This window comes from Bison bison, unplaced genomic scaffold (genome assembly GCF_000754665.1).
Source record: "Bison bison bison isolate TAMUID 2011002044 unplaced genomic scaffold, Bison_UMD1.0 scf7180017857126, whole genome shotgun sequence".
NCBI lineage: Eukaryota > Metazoa > Chordata > Mammalia > Artiodactyla > Bovidae > Bison > Bison bison.
In genome coordinates, this window is record NW_011487699.1 from 7,102 (window position 1) to 13,809 (window position 6,708).

General features: G+C 35.9%; 1 pseudogene; it reads left to right on the forward strand.

The window, feature by feature from the left end:
- Window positions 1-5,208: 5,208 nt before the first annotated feature.
- LOC105003208 lies at window positions 5,209-6,152 on the forward strand (annotated as a pseudogene).
- Window positions 6,153-6,708: the final 556 nt, after the last annotated feature.

Genomic DNA, 6,708 nt, shown 5'->3' on the forward strand with positions numbered 1-6,708 from the left:
CTGTAGGTAACTAGTCACTTTTTGCATTTCTTTTTCTTGGGGATGGTCTTGATCCCTGTCTTGTTACAGTGTCTCAGACCTCTGTTCATAGTTCATCAGGCACTCTATCAGATCTAATCCCTTGAATCTGTTTGTCACTTCCACTGTATAATCACAAGGGGTTTGATTTAGGTCATACCTGAATGGTCTAGTGGTTTTCCCTACTTTCTTCAATTCAAGTCTGAATTTCACAATAAGGAATTCATGATCTGAGCCACAGTCAGCTCCTGGTCTTGTTTTTGCTGACTCTATAGAGCTTCTCCATCTTTGGCTGCAAAGAATATAATCAATCTGATTTCAGTGTTGACCATCTGGTGATGTCCATGTGTAGAGTCTTCTCTTGTGTTGTTGGAAGAGGGTGTTTGCAATGACCAGTGCATTCTCTTGGCAAAACCCTATTAGCCTTTTCCCTGCTTCATTCTGTACTCCAAGACCAGTTACTGTTCTCCAAACAATTACTGTACTCCAAGCAATTACTCCAGTATTGGCTATTACTGGTATGCTTAGTTGCTCAGTTCTGTCTGACTCTTTTTGACCCCAGAGACTGTAGCCCACCAGGATCCTTTGTCCATGATATTCTCCAGGCAAGAATACTTGAGTAGGTTGCAATGCCCTCCTCTATGGGCTCTTGCTCACCCAGGGATTGGACCCATTTCTTCCACATTGCAGGCAGATTCTTTACTGCCTGAGCCACCAGGGAACCTATTAGGGGAGGAGACCCTAAAGCTACTATGATTTTGTAGTATCTATTTATGTGAAGAAAATAGTGTTCAAACCCTGAATTCACATACCATTTTTGTGGCCCAGGAAATTAGATTTGTTGTGTCTTACTCACTTCTTCGTGAAATGTGTATATTGAGTTGGCCAACAAGTTTGTTCTGGTTTTTCTGTAACATATTATGGAAAAACTGGAATGAACTTTTATGGCCAGCTCAACATTATTAGGAAATTATAAGTTTGCATTCACTAATTAGTTGTTATTTAGTTAACAATAAGTTTAAAAAATATTGCTTACTACTCCCAAAAACTACCCCTCACCCTGATCCCAACACACTGACAGTCACAGATACTAAAAGCAAAGTCTGGCAAATGTTGTAGCAAAATGATACAAAGTGGGGATACTGAGAGCTACTTATTACATTTACACTTTTTCAGTTCAGAATTGATAGTATGTTGGCATAAAGCAGAGCTGGTTGTAGTATTGGAGACACAATAAAATGGGACTACTAATGTGAATGATGACATTTTTAAAATAAATTATATAATTTTTAATTAAAAGAATAAGTTGCAAAGATATTTCAGAGTTTTCATCACACCTCACTGTACATTGTTAGTAGGAATGCAAAATGTTGCAGCTGCTGTGGAAAAATGGTATAGAGGTTCTTTATTAAGTTGAAAAGTGAATGGTACATGATCCAGAAATCCTGCTTATGGGTATTATCCTAAAAATTTGATGTCAAGCTTTCAAAAATATGTTAGCATTCCCACACTCACTGTAGAACCATTCACAATAGCCAGGGTGTGAAACAACTGAAATGCCTATGGACAGATAGTTGGATAGAAGAATGCGGTGCACATGTGAACAGTGGAAGACAACCTGACCTTTAAAAAGATGGACGTTGTGTAATATGTGACTACATGGATGAAGCTTGAGGACATTATGCTAAATGAAAATGTCAGTCACAGAAAGACAAATACTGCAGGATTCCACTTATATCATATATCAGAATCAAGGGGTGGAATAATACTTACCAGAGGCTAGTGGAGAGGGAAGCAGGAATTTACAAATCAACCGTCAAGAAGTTTCTATTTAGCAAGACACACACAGCTGTACTGTACAAAATTATATGTGTAGTCAACAGTACTGTATTGTACACTTAAAAATATCTTAAGAGGGTAGATCTCATATTGTGTTCTTACCACAGTAAACTAAAATTTAAAGGAGAATTAATGGTAATTATGATGACTAAAGCTTAAATTTTATTTGGATTCCATCTGGTTTGTTTTTTCCCACTAATACACTCTTTTCTTTCTGAGATGTAACCCGGGTACGGTATTGGATTAGTTTTCACATCTCCTCAGTATCCTCTGGTCTGAAACAGTGTTTCACTCCTTTCTTGTTTTTTCTTGACTTTGACAATTCTAAGGAATATTGGTGAGGTATCCTGAAGAATGTTTCTGGATATGGGTTTACCTAATGATTCTCTCACATTAAACTGGGATTGTAGATTTCAGTATGGTGTTATCACAGAGGTGAAGTTTTTCTCATGACATCATATCAGGAGTGAATGATATCCACATTACATCTCTGGAGAAGACCACCTTTATCTTTTGCTTAATGCAGAGCTGGCCAAGTTTCTCTATTCTAAAACTTGAAAACTGGATTTGAAATGCAGTTAAGAACAATTATTTCTATATTGTTTTTTTCATATTTCAAAGTCTACATTTTATGTTTATTCAATGAATACCTATTATTTCAAAAGTTCAATATCAAAATAGTAATTAACAGGATAGATGTGGTGGTGTAATTATCTTTAATGATTTAGAAGAAAATGCATCTACTAAAATGACACAAGAGACAGTGTTTCGACTAATTACACGGTTTGTGGTCCACTGAGTAATACTCCAATTACAATTCTGTGTACTTCATATATTCATGGCCATGGGAGAAAATATAAGACCCAGCGTTTGGCAGAATTTAGACTGTGAATTCAGCTTTTTAATTTTTCTTTGTATTTTTTGATATCGCTAATGTCCCTAGAAACAAAATGCCATTTGTTGGCATGCTCATTGAAATATATTACCATTTTTGCAAGCCTAATGTATTTTAATAACTTAAAGAATGTTTGAATACTGAGAAGAAATATACCTGAGATTCATTAATCCTAAAAAGAAATTCTCAGTAAATTAATCAAGAACATTTGGTTTAAGGTCAGTTTATGTTTCTTTCTGTATCTTTCAAATTAAGTGGAAAAGATGGAGCTACAGCTCATACAGATTATTCCACAAGCTATAGATGATCCCTTTCTATGATCAGAAACATTTTAATTTGCACCAATATGGCATGAAGTGGATTTGACAATTACGATTTGTATTACTGAAACTGGCAGCAATGAGCAACAGGGAAATTGCAAAAATACACAGAATTCTGTAATTGCATAAACCTAGTTCCAATTTGAGTACAAACCTACCATTAACACACTGATTTTCTCTGAAATCATTTAGAATTGCTAAGGTTGAACACCAAATCAATTTTTCGGTCTCTTTTGTTATTGATGTGAGTATTGCATCAATAAACTGAAACAGTGGTTCCAGTCTTCCTAATATACCAGGGTGTTGCTAATATTTTCAAATGTTGAAGGAAAGCCATTTATTAAAATAGTCTGAACAATAATGGATATTTACAATGTATCTGCCCAGTCCCATTTGCTATTGGAAAAAATAGTCTGATGACACATTATTTATGTCTAGGGTTGTTTATAGTGGATATCAAGTAGGCCTTCATGGAGCTGAGTCTGTAGCCTGACACTTGATCCAGACAAAACTAAGATGAAACAGACCATCCATCAAATTTTACTGAAGTTTTATGTCTGTATCTTGGGGCCATTCATGTTAAGGCATTGCAGCTCTTGCTTCCCCATCTTTTCCAAGTTTGCCTTATCATAGCAGAGGCATGATGCAGAGGGATAGCATTTTCTCTACTCATTGGTAGAGAAAATATGTAATTTTCATTGTATCTTTGAATGAATTTTATATAAAATTATTGTTGGTAAATATAATTATATCCTTCTGTTTCTCATAATATTATACATACTTTATATTATATATTTAACCATATATTGGTAGCTGAGACAGTAAAGAATCTGTCTTTAGTAAACCTGGGTTTGATCTCTGAGTTGGGAAGATCCCCTGGAGAACGCAATGGCAATCCACTCCAGTATTCTTACCTGGAGAATCACATGGACAGAGAACCCCGGTGAGCTACAGTCCGTGGTTTTCCAAAGAGTCAGACAAGAGAAAGCAACTAACACTCACTTATAATTTTAGATATATATCAAAAACATTTAGCTGCTATGTCATACTGGAGTGGGTTGCCATCTCCTTCTCCAGGGGATCTTCCCGACCTAGGGACTGAACTCAGGTCTCCTGCATTGCAGGTGGATTATTTACTGACTCAGCCACCAGAGAGGCCCACAACAGTACTGGGGTGGGTTGCCACTTCCTTCTCCAGGGAATCTTCCCCACCCAGGAATCGAACCTGTGTCTCCTGTGTCTACTATATTGAAGGTGGATTCTTTACCATTAAGTCACTGGAAGCCTTATATAGATGATCTAAAAGCCTTAAAATAGATGATCTAAAAGCCTTAAAATAGATAATCTAAAATCACATTTACAAATAATTAATATAAGTTAATTAGCTTCAATTAATGAATGAGTCAATGTTAAGCAAAATGTTAATATAAAAACCCAAAAATTATCCCAGGAGGCAGTATAACCTTAATGGAGGTTTTGATGGAAGGTACATGGTTATTTCATAAATAAGATCCTATAATTAATTTAAGCACAGGATAGAGGGCATAAACTAATTACAACTTAAGATTTATGCCAATTCACAAACTTTGTGGGTGCTTAATTCTTTAATATGACTAGAATATAAAAAATTATACTAAGATTTATATGGCACTTTTACACACCATGTGATCTCCTTGAGCCTTAGTGTAACTGTTAGAACTATAACACAGTATTCTGCTTCTCTTTGGCATCTCAAAATTTTGATATTTACAATTTCTTTTGTGTTGCAAAGTTATATTTTAGTTGTATATTAAAAATACTAACTAAGGGCTAAATTTTAAAGGATAGCATGAACAGTCTGTATTTTAGTTGTTCTCATAATTTATCATGCATCAGAAATCACCTGGAGGGCTGGATAAGTCACAAATTGTGGGCTCCATTCCAGAGTTTTTGATTCAGGAAGTTGGAGATTGGGCTTGAGAATTTGCATCCCTAACATATTCTTAGGTGTCCCTGCTGCTGCTGGTTTGAGGACCATACCTGGAGAATATATACCAGCTCCCCAGAGACATATGAAGCTTCTGCCTGCTCTGTTTCTCTTTTCTATTCATTTCTATTTTTCAGGAATAATGTTTGGTCCTTTGTTCAACAGGAATCATGCTGCTATCAGAAGGAAATCAGAGTATCATAGCCATGTTTATTCTCCTGGGTTTTTCAGAATATCCAGAACTCCAGGTCCCATTTTTCCTTGTTTTCTTGTCTATCTACATGGTCACTGTGGTAGGGAATTTAGGCATGATCATAATCATCAAGGTCAATTCAAAACTCCACACGATCATGTACTTTTTCCTTAGTCACTTGTCCTTTGTCAATTTCTGTTTTTCTACTGTAGTTACACACAAACTGTTGGAGAATTGATTGTGGAGGACAGAACCATTTCTTTCTCTGGTTGCATTGCACAATTTTGTTTCACTTGCCTATTTGGTGTAGCAGAAACGTTCATGTTAGCAGCAATTACCTATGACTGCTTTGTGGCAGTCTGCAACCCCTTGCTCTATGCCACTGCGATGTCTCCATAGCATTGTGCTCTCTTGGTGGCTGGCTCTTACTCATGGGGTGTAGTGTGCTCCGTGACACACATATTTTCTTCTTGCATTATCCTATTGCAAGTCTAGCACCATAAATAATTTTATCTGTAACCACTCTGTAATTATTTCTGTCTCTTGCTCAGATCCCTGTATCAGTCATATGTTATGTTCTATTGCCATTTTCAATGAGGCAACCAGCCTGGTGATTATTCTGATGTCCTATATACTCATTTTTATCACTGTTATGAGGATGCCTTCTGCAAGTGGCACTGGAAAACCTTCTCCACCTGTGCTTCCCACCTGACAGCCATGAGCATCTTCCATGGAACCATCCTTTTCCTTTACTGCATCCCTAATCCGAAAACTTCTTGGCTCACAGTCAAAGTGACTTCTGTGTTTTACACAGTAGTGATTCCTATGCTGAACCCCTTGATCTACAGCTTGAGGAACAAAGAAGTAAAAAATACATTCATAAGATTAATTTTCACAAAATCACTTTGTCACACCACCTAATATTCTTAGATTCATTATTCTATTTCTGAAAAAAGCTGATTTACTGTGCTACAGATTGTTCCATTTTTGCAGTGCATTTGATGATTCAAATCTTTTAATAAATAAGCTTTTAGTTAATATATCTATGGCAGGACGTTTTATTGATAGTTGATTATTGATTGTTACATATATCAATGTTTAGTAAAATAGCTGTAAACCACATGTAAGCCAAAACAAAAAAAAATTGAGTTTTTTGGTAATATTTGCAAATTGTTTTTGAGTGAATTCAAATTTCTTAATCGTTTATGGGTATAGGGTGAAATAAGCTATTTTTTTCTGCCTTAGCCAGTTGGTACGAACATCGTAAGAAAGATGACTAAGGAGAAAGTTCAAGTTTCATGAAAAGAAGGCATAAAACTATTTATGACTCCCTTTTCAAAACACAAGTCTGGGAAAATTAAAGACAGGAGGGCAACGTGGACTCCAAGAGCTAATCAACTGAACACACAATAGCAATAAAATATGAGTAACCAACCAACAACACAATTATACTAATCATACAATGACCAAATGTTGT